The 13,232-nt window shown below is 49.3% G+C and overlaps 1 long non-coding RNA gene across 2 annotated transcripts; it reads left to right on the top strand.

Annotated features, from left to right (window-relative positions):
* The first annotated feature begins 2,618 nt into the window (after window positions 1-2,618).
* Window positions 2,619-12,719, top strand: LOC144937543 (uncharacterized). 2 transcript variants are annotated; one of them, XR_013637757.1, is made up of 2 exons: window positions 2,619-2,741; window positions 12,240-12,719. It is a non-coding gene; the product is annotated as an uncharacterized LOC144937543 (long non-coding RNA). The 2 variants fall into 2 exon arrangements; XR_013637756.1 differs by having other exon boundaries at window positions 12,315-12,719.
* Window positions 12,720-13,232: the final 513 nt, after the last annotated feature.

Raw genomic sequence — 13,232 nt, forward strand, 5'->3', positions numbered from 1 at the left:
AGTTGACATACATTTCTGTGTGCCAAAAAGATAGCTATGTCTTTTCCAGCTGCTTGTAAAGGCACAGTTCTCCATGTCTCAAAGAGAAAGTCTGTCAAGGCTTCTTTATTTTAACCACTGGCTAGAAACTTGGTCCACTGACTTGGAGTCTTCTGCTTGATGCTGTATATTTGCAGTAATTGTTGTCCAGCAACAGCACGTCTTGATCGTTCAGCATTTTTGATGCTCACTGCCGGGTAGCGATCAATGACAAAATCGACCCTTGGACAACTGAACTTTCTACCCATCTTAATCATAAGTTGAAGAAGATCATCAGCAAGCTCATCGAATGTGTCTGGTATATTCTTGAGACTCCTGATCAATGCCATGCCATCTATCAGTAGGGCACCATTATCACCAACAGTCTTGTTCACATGGCAGTCCTTGTGCTTTGATTCTAAACAAGCTAGAAGAGCAGCCTTATTTATTTTGGCTAATGAGTCATCAGTGCTTGCTAGCGGGGATGAGATATTGCCAAGTGAATATGTCATAATCTCTTTCAAGTTTACAGATCGGGATTGACGTATCACTAACAGTCGTGCAAAGAGTCTCCTGTCATTTTTTTAAAAGACTTGATTTCCATCTTTTGTCTTGGATGATTTCTTCATTTGATCCCCAAACGTTGTGAGCTTCAAGGACTTTATTGGAGAGAATAAGTCTGTTTTTGATGACTGGACTCGATCTTGGATGAAAATTTTCAGAGCTGTTTCATCTTTATCACAAGCACTTTGTATGTCATCTCTGACAGTCTTTGTAGCAACAACACCAGAGCTAATACATACAAGATCTTCACGACGCAGGAAGGGATTGATCATAGACTCAACCGCTGAAGCCAAAGATATAACAGCAGCATTGTCTTTTGCAATTCTTGTTGCATCCAACTCTTTATGACCCCTCTCTTCATGTTGGATTCCAGCCATCATTTCACACTGCCTTGTGATTGCAGTGTGGATGAGTCTTTGAAAGATTGATCATCTCGACCCAATATGCTGATAGGTACCTTGCATAATTTTGGCGGTCATATGCAAAATACCATGCCAGCATACGTCTCACTGTTGCTAAGTGAAGGCTCCAGTCAGAGTCTCTGGTTGCTCTCATGAAAATCAGAAACAGTTGAACCATTTCAATGTATGAGTACAAAGTCCAAAGGTGGTATTAACAGAGTTCATCTCATGTACATATCTATCATAGCAGGACAGCATATCTGATAATGTCAGACACTGAGTTAGATGAAAATCCTGCCTCAGACTTGTACTCTCGTACTAGATCTTCCATGGCTGATATGTAACGAGTGTGCTGTTGCTCAACCGCAAAAAAGCAATGAAAATAAGCAATGAAAAAGCAACAAAAAAACGACAAAAACATGACAAAAAGCCACAAAAAGTGACACAAAAACGTGACGAAAACGCAACAAAAATGTGACAAAAACGCGGCAACAATGTGACAACAAAGTTACAATCACTTTAGTAGGTCATAGCTTTCAAATGAGGCATTACGCTGAGAGTGCCTTGGTTTTTATGTTTTTTTAGGCATTACACTGTTGCTCTCCAGTTGAGAAGATTTTAGATTTGGGTAAAGCCAAAATGGAAAAAATGCACTCGGTTCAGGCAGGGGGTAAGAGATTAATTAACATGCATTGTCACGACCAAATAAACAAGTACTGTAATTAATTAAATTTGAATATCAGATGTCACTGAAATTTAATTTTAAATAGTCTTGGTCCTTTTGTATGTATAGAAAAATGTGAAGGGCACCAAGAGCATTAGATAGGACATGTATATTTAAAGCCCTACCTTCTATAGAGAAATAATTTGATTATGGAATTACATTGCATTCACACGCAATATGTAAATGTAATTGGAGTGACCCACCATCTTTTCCGACATGAAGAATACACTTTACGGGTGTTAATCGAGCTTGATCGCCGCTATCAGATGAAGCTGCGCTGCTTACGTCTTCCTCCATGTTTACATGTGTGTAGTGATATTGGCTTGATTTTGGCTCTGACCTACTTACATTTTCGATGCTGATTGGTTGAAAATCTAGCTCAAAAGTTTTATATGTCTCAATACGCAGTCAATATAGTGCGCCAATAAATTACACTTTTCTCATTAACTGCAGGATAATGCGTGGAGAACTTTTTGCTTGGATACCTTTTATTAACGTTGAACATATTGAGCAAAATAAAAAGTAGTGCCCCGTTTGTCGGAACGAAACTGAACGATACAGCTCACGTACAGCGGCCTATGATGACGATTGCTTGTGTTGCGATCAAAACGTCGTGATATCTTTATTTTATTTTTTCTACGTGGCTTTACCAAAAGACCCAAAGAATACAAATCAAAATAGCTTGCTTATAATCGCTAAATATTGATCCCCTTAATGCGGGCATCGCCAAATGCACAAAGCATGTTAAAAGTGTTTACATTTAATTCAATACATATATAAACACCCAGCTCTGTCATTCTGTAACTGTGATTAACGCGACACGGATTGGTTGAAGTGCGTCACGGGACGGCGAGCATGCAGCGAACCAGAGGTGCGCCCCTCCCAAACATGTACGCCCCCAGATTGGTTGAAGTGCGTCACGTGACCACGAGCTGCCCACTTCCTGTTGTTGTGGTGCGTCCCGCACCTCGGAGCCCCGAGAAGCAGCAAGATCACGGCCACAGCATCGGAGGCGCAGCCACGGAAAGATGACGGTCGATCCACTCATACACGGCTCACTCATACACACAGCTCACTCATACACACAGCTCATTCACACTCACTCACACACAATCGCATGCAGCTCAGAGGAGACGAGTCAGTGAGCGTGAGGAGACGGGTGAGTGAGACTCAGGAGACGGCTGAGTGACAGTGAGGAGACGGATGAGTGAGAGTTAGGCAGAGCCGTGCTCTGTCCACTGCTGCGCTGAGGGACCCCGTGCTCTCCACTGCTGGCTTGAGGGAGAGCCGTGCTCTGTCCACGGCTGCCCTGAGGGAGAGCCACACTCTCTCCGCTGCTGCCCTGAGGGAGAGCCGTGATCTGTCCACGGCTGCCCTGAGGAAGAGCCGCGCTATCTCCACTGCTGCCGTGAGGGAGACAGACTCACTCTCTCCGCTGCTGCCCTGAGGGAGAGCCGTGCTCTCTCCACTGCTGCCCTGAGGCAGAGCCGTGCCCTGTCCACTGTTGCCTTGGGGCAAAGCCTCACTCTCTCCGCTGCTGCCCTGAGGGAGAGCCGTGCTCTGTCCGCTGCTGCCCTGAGGGAGAGCCGCGCTCTCTCCACTGCTGGCCTGGGGGAGAGCCGCGCTCTCTCCGCTGCTGCCCTGAGGGAGAGCCTCGCTCTGTCCACTGCTGCCCTGAGGCAGAGCCTTGCTCTGTCCACTGCTGCCCTGGGGCAGAGCCGCGCTCTCTCCGCTGCTGTCCTGAGGGAGAGCCGTGCTCCGCTGCCCTGAGGGAGAGCCGTGCTCTGTCCACTGCTGCCCTGAGGCAGAGCCGTGCTCTATCCACTGCTGCCCTGAGGGAGAGCCGTGCTCCGTCCGCTGCTGCCCTGAGGGAGAGCCGCGCTCTCTCCACTGCTGACCTGGGGGAGAGACGCGCTCTCTCCCCTGCTGCCCTGAGGCAGAGCCGTGCTCCGTCTACTGCTACCCTGAGGGAGAGCCGTGCTACGTCCACTGCTGCCCTAAGGGAGAGCCGCGCTCTCTCCACTGCTGCCCTAAGGGAGAGCCTCGCTCTGTCCACTGCTGCCCTGAGGCAGAGCCTTGCTCTGTCCACTGCTGCCCTGGGGCAGAGCTGCGCTCTCTCCGCTGCTGCCCTTAGGGAGAGCCGTACTCCGTTCGCTGCTGCCCTGAGGGAGAGCCGTGCTCTGTCCACAGCTGCCCTGAGGAAGAGCCACGCTCTCTCCACTGCTGCCCTGAGGGAGAGCCGTGATCTGTCCACGGCTGCCCTGAGGAAGAGCCGCGCTATCTCCACTGCTGCCGTGAGGGAGACAGATTCACTCTCTCCGCTGCTGCCCTGAGGGAGAGCCGCGCTCTCTCCACTGCTGCCCTGAGGCAGAGCCGTGCTCTGTCCACTGTTGCCTTGGGGCAGAGCCTTGCTCTGTCCACTGCTGCCCTGAGGCAGAGCCTTGCTCTGTCCACTGCTGGCCTGGGGGAGAGCCGCGCTCTCTCCGCTGCTGCCCTGAGGGAGAGCCTCGCTCTGTCCACTGCTGCCCTGAGGCAGAGCCTTGCTCTGTCCACTGCTGCCCTGGGGCAGAGCCGCGCTCTCTCCGCTGCTGTCCTGAGGGAGAGCCGTGCTCCGCTGCCCTGAGGGAGAGCCGTGCTCTGTCCACTGCTGCCCTGAGGCAGAGCCGTGCTCTATCCACTGCTGCCCTGAGGGAGAGCCGTGCTCCGTCCGCTGCTGCCCTGAGGGAGAGCCGCGCTCTCTCCACTGCTGACCTGGGGGAGAGACGCGCTCTCTCCCCTGCTGCCCTGAGGCAGAGCTGTGCTCCGTCTACTGCTACCCTGAGGGAGAGCCGTGCTACGTCCACTGCTGCCCTGAGGGAGAGCCGCGCTCTCTCCACTGCTGCCCTAAGGGAGAGCCTCGCTCTGTCCACTGCTGCCCTGAGGCAGAGCCTTGCTCTGTCCACTGCTGCCCTGGGGCAGAGCTGCGCTCTCTCCGCTGCTGCCCTTAGGGAGAGCCGTACTCCGTTCGCTGCTGCCCTGAGGGAGAGCCGTGCTCTGTCCACAGCTGCCCTGAGGAAGAGCCACGCTCTCTCCACTGCTGCCCTGAGGGAGAGCCGTGATCTGTCCACGGCTGCCCTGAGGAAGAGCCGCGCTATCTCCACTGCTGCCGTGAGGGAGACAGATTCACTCTCTCCGCTGCTGCCCTGAGGGAGAGCCGCGCTCTCTCCACTGCTGCCCTGAGGCAGAGCCGTGCTCTGTCCACTGTTGCCTTGGGGCAGAGCCTCGCTCTCTCCGCTGCTGCCCTGAGGCAGAGCCGTGCTCCCTCCGCTGCTGCTCTGAGGGAGAGCCGCGCTCTCTCCACTGCTGGTCTGGGGGAGAGCCGCGCTCTCTCCACTGCTGGTCTGGGGGAGAGCCGCGCTCTCTCCGCTGCTGCCCTGAGTAAAAGCCTCGCTCTGTCCACTGCTGCCCTGAGGCAGAGCCTTGCTCTGTCAACTGCTGCCCTGGGGCAGAGCCACGCTCTCTCCGCTGCTGCCCTGAGGGAGAGCCGTGCTCCGCTCGCTGCTGCCCTGATGGTGAGCCGTGCTCTGTCCACAGCTGCCCTGAGGAAGAGCCACGCTCTCTCCACTGCTGCCCTGAGGGAGAGCCATGATCTGTCCACGGCTGCCCTGAGGAAGAGCCGCGCTCTCTCCATTGCTGCCGTGAGGGAGACAGACTCACTCTCTCCGCTGCTGCCCTGAGGGAGAGCCTCGCTCTGTCCACTGCTGCCCTGAGGCAGAGCCTTGCTCTGTCAACTGCTGCCCTGGGGCAGAGCCGCGCTCTCTCCGCTGCTGCCCTGAGGGAGAGCCGTGCTCTGTCCACAGCTGCCCTGAGGAAGAGCCACGCTCTCTCCACTACTGCCCTGAGGGAGAGCCGTGATCTGTCCACGGCTGCCCAGAGGAATAGCCGCGCTATCTCCACTGCTGCCGTGAGGGAGACAGACTCACTCTCTCCACTGCTGTCCTGAGGCAGAGCCGTCCTCTGTCCACTGTTGCCTTGGGGCAGAGCCTCGCTTTCTCCGCTGCTGCCCTGAGGGAGAGCCGTGCTCCGTCTGCTGCTGCCCTGAGGGAGAGCCGCGCTCTCTCCACTGCTGGCCTGGGGGAGAGCCGCGCTCTCTCCGCTGCTGCCCTGAGGCAGAGCCGTGCTCCGTCCACTGCTGCCCTGAGGGAGAGCCGTGCTACGCCCACTGCTCCCCTGAGGGAGAGCCGCGCTCTCTCCACTGCTGCCTTGAGGGAGACAGACTCACTCTCTCCGCTGCTGCCCTGAGGGAGAGCCGCGCTCTGTCCATTGCTGCCCTGAGGCAGAGCCGTGCTCCGTCCACTGCTGCCCTGAGGGAGAGCCGTGCTATGCCCACTACTCCCCTTTCAGAGCAAACTACAGCATCACCAAAATCTCGAAATTCCAAAAAATAAATGTATTTATCCATATTATAGGTTTTTTGGGTTAGACCACGTAAATATAAATGTGGCATTAAACCCGCAACCACCCGACAGCCAATTAATAAGGTTTGTCATGTCAACAAAACATGCCAATTCGTTATGGGTACAGCACACCACTGTTTCGCCAGTAATTACAACTATCATCATCAGGCGACAGCAATATTTGTGGAGAAATCCTCCTGGTTCATTCTTAAAAAGAGGGATACATGTGATGTCGTCATTTGTGAGGCAATCAGGTGTGAAGGCCAGGGGAAGGAGTTAATGTATGCACATAAATTACAATGTACTTGAAAATACATTTGTACAAATGTATTCAGGAGAGATTTTGTGGTCATTGAGCCAAAATGTAAGTTATTTTGAGTGATATTTACAAACCGCCCCTATTGGCTTTCCTGAAAAAAAAATCATTCACATATTCTTTAAACACTTTTCGATAAAATTAGTCTTAGCCATGACTGGAATTTGTTCATGTTCCCAGCTTCGGAGAAAAATGCAAAGTCAAAATGGGTGACCAGATATTTTCATAAAGACCAATTAACAAACCTCCCACATTATCACGAGGCCGGCTTTATTGTTTTACACATCTCATCAGCCACACCCTTCCAGGAGTGCATGGTTTACCAGTTATGGGTTAAATTTATGAGACACTGAATGTAGAAACTGGTCAAGCGTTTACTTGTATTAAGCTAATGCCACTGACACAAATTTCAGTTTTAACAATGGGAATGCAACTCCAACGCCGCTTGGAGAGCTGAATGGAGTTCAAAACAACTCGCAAACAAATATCGCCTTGTGAAAGACCCAACGCAGAAGATCCCTGGGTGTGATCTTACACAAATGTCTCGACCTCGCTGTGCGCTGCATTGCACCACTATCCGAGTAGATAACCTCGCGTTCAATAAACCTTCAGAGCCAGGGTGAACATCCGACTCCAACCATATTTAATGAATTGAACGAGGTAAAATTGATGGAAAAACACAGCACAAATACAGCATCTGGTAATATTTGGTAATATCAATACAATGAATGAACACTACAGCATCATAACATTGTCTTAGATAACATGAAACTCAGCAATAGATCCAGGAATGACCAGGCATCCACATTAGTACTGAACAGCTATACAAGAGAGTAAGCTACTGTGTTAAGCAAGGGCACATCGTGTGATCACCATGCTGCAGCCTAAATGTACAGCACTACACATTATACTGAACTGTGGATGAGATATTTCGTCATCCTTGCTCTCAAGATCGCAATAGAGTTGAATGGGTACGAGTCTGACTCGACTTATACAATTACAAGTAACATTTACAATAAGGCAAGTGGCAGGCTTCGTTGTTAACTAGGCCTCATATTTATCATAACAATGTAACAGCATTATAACGGTCATTCTAACATTATAACAGCATTCCCAATATTATAAGAACATAAACGGACATACAGACAATGCTTCTTAAAGTCCAACAATGAACAGTTACAGCTGTCTTCACGGAGACAATATTTGTGCCACCATTTTGAACTCTGTGTAAAGGCTGGCCCCTGCCTCGTGGCTGAGAGGCTGTCAAATCGTAACTTCCTGGTCACGTGACCAAACTCAGCATAAAAAACAGGAAATTTCTGTGTACACACACACCCCCACTCCTGCCGTGGAGCAAAACACCTACCGTGAGGCAGAACAATCCCTGTCAAGTATCTAGGAGATACCACCATTTATTTTCTATCTCATAAACAAATGTATAACAACTTCAACGGGTCAACTTATTTGTCCATATCTTTGCGAGAGAGAAGTAGTACTGTCTCGACTATGGGCCTGACGAAAGTTCTTGCAACACCTTGCTTCACAACCATAACCTCGACCTTTCGAACTTTTCCATCGGCACTGGGAATTGTCTTGAGGATGCGGCCCATTGGCCACTCATTCTGTTTGACTTGGTTGTCCTTCAGTAGGACGAGGTCACCTTCTTGGATGTCTGGTCTGTTCGACTGCCACTTGCTGCGCACTTGAAGTGTCGTAAGGTACTAATTTTTCTAGCGATGCCAGAACACGTTGGCGAAGCTCTGTACTTGTCTCCATTGACGTCTGTAGAAGTCTGCAGTGCTGACCTCCTCGGTGGGTGCTGTGAGCACGTCTGTCTTCTGGGTAAGAATTGTAGCAGGAGTCAAGATGAATGGTGACTCCGGATCAGTTGAGATGGGGATCAGGGGTCTTGAGTTAATTATGGCTGAGACCTCTACCATGAGAGTGGTCAGTACTTCATGAGAGAGCTGTGTGGACCCGACATCACACAGCATGGAGTCGAAAATGCGTCGAGCAATCCCGATCATACGTTCCCAGGCTCCACCCATATGTGAAGAGTGAGGAGGATTGAAGATCCATGTGCAACCTTGGTCACTAAGGTATTTCCCTACAGAATCGTCTTCAACATTCTCCATACTGATGTTAAGCTCTTTACATGCTCCAGTGAAATTGGTTCCACAATCAGAACGGAGTTGCTTGGCTGGCCCTCTGATGGCGAAGAATCCCCGGAGTGCATTTATAAAGCTCGAAAAGTACATGGACTCGATGACTTTGATGTGCACTGCTCGTGTAATCATACAGGTGAACAGCACTGCCCAACGTTTGTTGTTCGTGAGCCCTCCTCTGGTGCGATGACTGCCCACAGTCCAAACACGTCGATCCCTACAGAGGTGAAGGGAGGTTCCATACTGAGTCGATCGTCTGGGAGGTCTGCCATTTTCTGCTCTTCCTGTTTTCCATGTAGCTTGTAACACCTGATACACTTGTGGATTGTGCTGGTGATGCACCCCTTTGCTCCAACGATCCACAACCCTGCAGATCGGATTGCTCCTTCTGTGAAGTGCCGACTTTGGTGCTTGACCTTCTTGTAGTAGTAGTGCACGAGTAAAATTGCGATGTGGCTCTGGCTCGGGATTATAAGGGGGTTTCATTCATTCTCATCTAATTTTGCATTCCCTAGCCGACCACCAATCCTGAGCAAGCTGTCTTTGTCCATCCTGGGGTTTAACTTCATGAGAGTGCTGACCCTAGGAAGGTCTTCTCTCTTGTTGATGGACTTGATCTCACTTGCATAAGCTGCCTGTTGCACACAGCGGAAGATTGATTTCCTTGTTCTAGAAAGCTCATCTTCAGTGTGTGGCACTGTGCAGTGATGCCACCCATTGCAGCTACCAGTGGTGCCTCTCATCGGGCGATGGAAGCAGTCTGCGATATGCGTTAGATGTGCTATCGCTAGCACGAGCGTCGTCCATTTCCAGTAATGTTCAAATGGTGTGGACTCAGTGGACTTCTTGGTTGCACATTTGTGACCAAAGTTGTCACTTGAGGACGAATCTACTTCTCTGACTCGGGCTCTACGAGTCCAAAGGTTTCTTTGGTAGTACATGGGCCACCGTCACGTCGTAAGAGGAATGCTGGACCCATCAGCCAGATGGTTTACTTTAACAGAGTTGCAGGGATGGACCTAGTTACGAGATCTGCTGGATTCTGCTCAGTTGGAACGTAATTCCATTGCTCTGGCTGCATCGATCTCCTGATGCGTTCCACCCTGTTGCTGATGTAGGTGTAGAACCTTCTGGTTTGGTTGTGTATGTAGCCTAGTACGACCTTATTTTCCATGTAGAACTTGACCACATCCAGTTTAACGTCCAATTCGTCTAAGATCAGTTCCGCCACTTCTGTAGCTAGAACGGCTCCACACAGCTCGAGCCTTGGGATGGTATGTTCTGGTTGTGGAGCCAATTTGACCTTGCCTAATATGAACCCAACATGCTGGATCCCTTCTGTGCTTGTGGTTTGTAGGTAAGTTACGGCTGCTATGGCCATCGTAGAAGCATCTGCAAACACATGTAACTCCTTCCGTTGGGTTACGGAAAGGGATGTGGGTGTGTAGGAATGTGGAATCTGTAGCTGCTCAAGTGCCTGTAAGGAATTTCTCCAAGTTTCCCATTTTTGTTGCCGTTCCTCAGGCAACAGGCTATCCCAGTCTTGTGTATCAGCACAAAGGTCTCTGAGTATCCAACGGCCTTGAATGGTGACCAGCGCTACAAATCCTAGTGGATCATACAGGCTGTTTACCATCGACAAGATGCCACGTCACGTGTAAGGTTTCTCTCCAATTGATACTCGGAATGTGAATATGTCCGCTTTTAGGTCTCAACTCAGTTCAAGGCTGCGTTGGATTGGTGGTGTGTCGACGTTAAGGTCCTAGTCTTTAAAGTCTTTTTAACGATCGTCTGAAGGAAACGCTTCTGGACTGGAAATCCCCGTGGTGCTAAACATAAAATTCGGGTCATTTCTGGTCCTAGCCAGGTTGTGGATAAACTTTGAGAAAAACGAGAATGGGGGTGGGGGGGGGAATGCAACCTGATGCTCTGACTTGTATCTTGAACTCGCTCATTTTTCCTGCACGTCAAATGGCAATTTCTCTACGATGGGGTTCACGCTATAGTATTCAAGAAAATGAGACCTGGTAAATAGGGGTCAGCCAGGGCTGATTTCCGGCTCCATCAAAAGATCTCCAAGCTCTCGTAACCTTTTATTGTCTCGACCAGATATTTTGGAAAGCTTTGCAACTACTTGAAGAGAGCCTTCTCAATGGTTTCTGGGCTAACATAGCACTCCTCGAGCCTCTCCCACACCGCATGCAGGCTTGAGACAGGGTCGTCTATGTTTGCCAACCGGATCCTTTTTGCGTACTCTGCAGATTCGTTTGCTAACCATTTCACCAACAGGTCGCGTTCTTCGCTTGCAGAAATGTCTGCATTTCTGATTGCATTCCTGAAGGTAGATCTCCAAGCTTGATAGTTCTCAGAGTGGTCATCAAACTTAACGAGTCCTGTGTTGATTAGTTCGCAGTGAGCCAGGTACCTAACAAAGTCCCCTATGCCTGCTGATCCAGGGTATGTCCATACTGGCGTTTGTGAAGTGCCATTATTGGCTATATTGCCTTGCATGCCGTCATTCGTGATTGTGTTGGATTGTGGGCCCAAAGGGTTTCGATCACGTTGGTTTGATCCCTTTTTGACACTGTCTGGAATGTAGGTCTGACTTGGTGCATTCATGTCTGACCCGACGTGTGCGATGCTGAGTCGGCGACTAACTGCCAGGGCAGGATATGCATTTCCACCATTCCCGTAGACAGCATTCATGTTCATTCGATGTGGAGATGGCGATGCCTCAACGTCCACCCTTTGTTCAGTATCGTTTGGTGGAGGAACATTAGTGAATTGTTCAGACCAGTCCAAAATATTTTTTTCTGGTAAGTTGATCATGGTCCTTGACAGGCATCAGAGTGCCAAACTCACTCCAATTCTCTTCTTTATCCAGATTGGCTGCTGCTTCGAGCACCTCTGCCTGGGCCTTTGCAGCAGCTGCTTCCTTTTTTAGTTGTAGGGTGCTTAACTTAGCATCCAGCTCAATTTTCTTCCATGTGGCAGTAGCCACTAATATATCCCCTTGTTCTTCGAGCTCTGCTTTCCTCTATGCGGCAATAGCTACTAATGCACTCTCTTGTTCTTCAAGCTCTGCTTTCCTCCGTGCAGCAGAAATTGCTATGCTTGTTTCTTCTTGCTCTGCTTTCCTCCGTGCGGCAGCAGTTGCTATGCTTGATTATTCTTGTATGCGGGCCTTTTCAATTAACATGGCTTCCTCTTCAGCCATGTAGGAGTTAAGGGCATTTGCTGCTTATATTCCACTTGGCGCGGCTTGGCTCCGCCTTAACCACGCCTTCCTTCTCGAATCCACCAGAGGGTTCCAGGGGCTTCTCCACGAGGTCTACCCTGACCCTTGCCCCAGTTCCTTCACCTTGCCGGCACACCCATGTATATGCTCAATGGCGTGTGCGCTAAGCAAGTTGCAGCTGCTGTAAAACAGTCAGCGCTATGTCACTACAAATATAACACAAAAAATTCGGGATTATGTTTCGGACAATCATTCGAACTCTACTCCGAACTTAAAAAATATACACCTGTATCACTTTTCACAAAACAAAAACGACAATAAGTAACAAATATTAAAACGATTAAATAAAAATACATTTTTCTTATTGACATTTTCAGGAAACTCGCCAAAAGATCTGCTGCATGTTGGAATGACTAGCAAGGCGATGTGGAAGTGTCACTGTTGCACTGCAGGGACACCCATGACGCTGTCGCCGATGGATGACGACGCTGTCGCCGATGGATGACGACGCTGTCGCCGATGGATGACGACGCTGTCGCCGATGGATGACGACGCTGTCGCCGATGGGTGACGACGCTGTCGCCGATGGATGACGACGCTGTCGCCGATGGATGACGACGCTGTCGCCGATGGAGGACGACGCTGTCGCCGATGGATGACGACGCTGTCGCCGATGGATGACGACGCAGCCTCATTGGGTGGCTTCTTGTTTGATGACCGCATGCCGTATTGAAATTTCGTTCACGAAATTCGATTTCCCATAATTTTTTAATTACATTAACGCGAAATTTCGTAATACCGGACGTTCGTAAATCGAGGGATACCTGTGTAGTGGATTAAACTGAGTCGCAGATGTACTTCTTAGAGGCAACATATTTATTACACCAACATGTAATACATGAAGGGGTAGTTGCCCCTTTACCAGATAAGTTTCCTGCTACCTCTCTCCCATTACATATTTCTTTGCTTCCTCTTAGTACCTTTCATGCGACGGTCAATGGTATGGTGTACAGCAGATTGTATAATAATAAATAGTATAATAGTGTAATGTCTAATATAATGTATAAGGTAATATATAGTATCGTAATGGTATAGTGAATATACAGCAGTGTGGTATACAGTAGGGTTTGTAGAATAATACATAGTGTAATATTACAATGTATAGTCTAAGGTATAGGGTAGTGTATCGTAACGCAGTGTATGATTCAATGTTGGGGTTTGTCTATGGCAGTGTATAGTACGGGGTATAGTCGTGTGATGTAGAAAAAAGTTTAGTTGGAGGCATTATATTTTTAGCGACGTATAAGTGTAATGTATAATGACTTATTGTTAGTAGCTCAGCTTATTGGAGAGTATATTGATTATATTGA

Source organism: Lampetra fluviatilis, chromosome 19, assembly GCF_964198595.1.
Source record: "Lampetra fluviatilis chromosome 19, kcLamFluv1.1, whole genome shotgun sequence".
Classification (NCBI taxonomy): Eukaryota; Metazoa; Chordata; class Hyperoartia; order Petromyzontiformes; family Petromyzontidae; genus Lampetra; species Lampetra fluviatilis.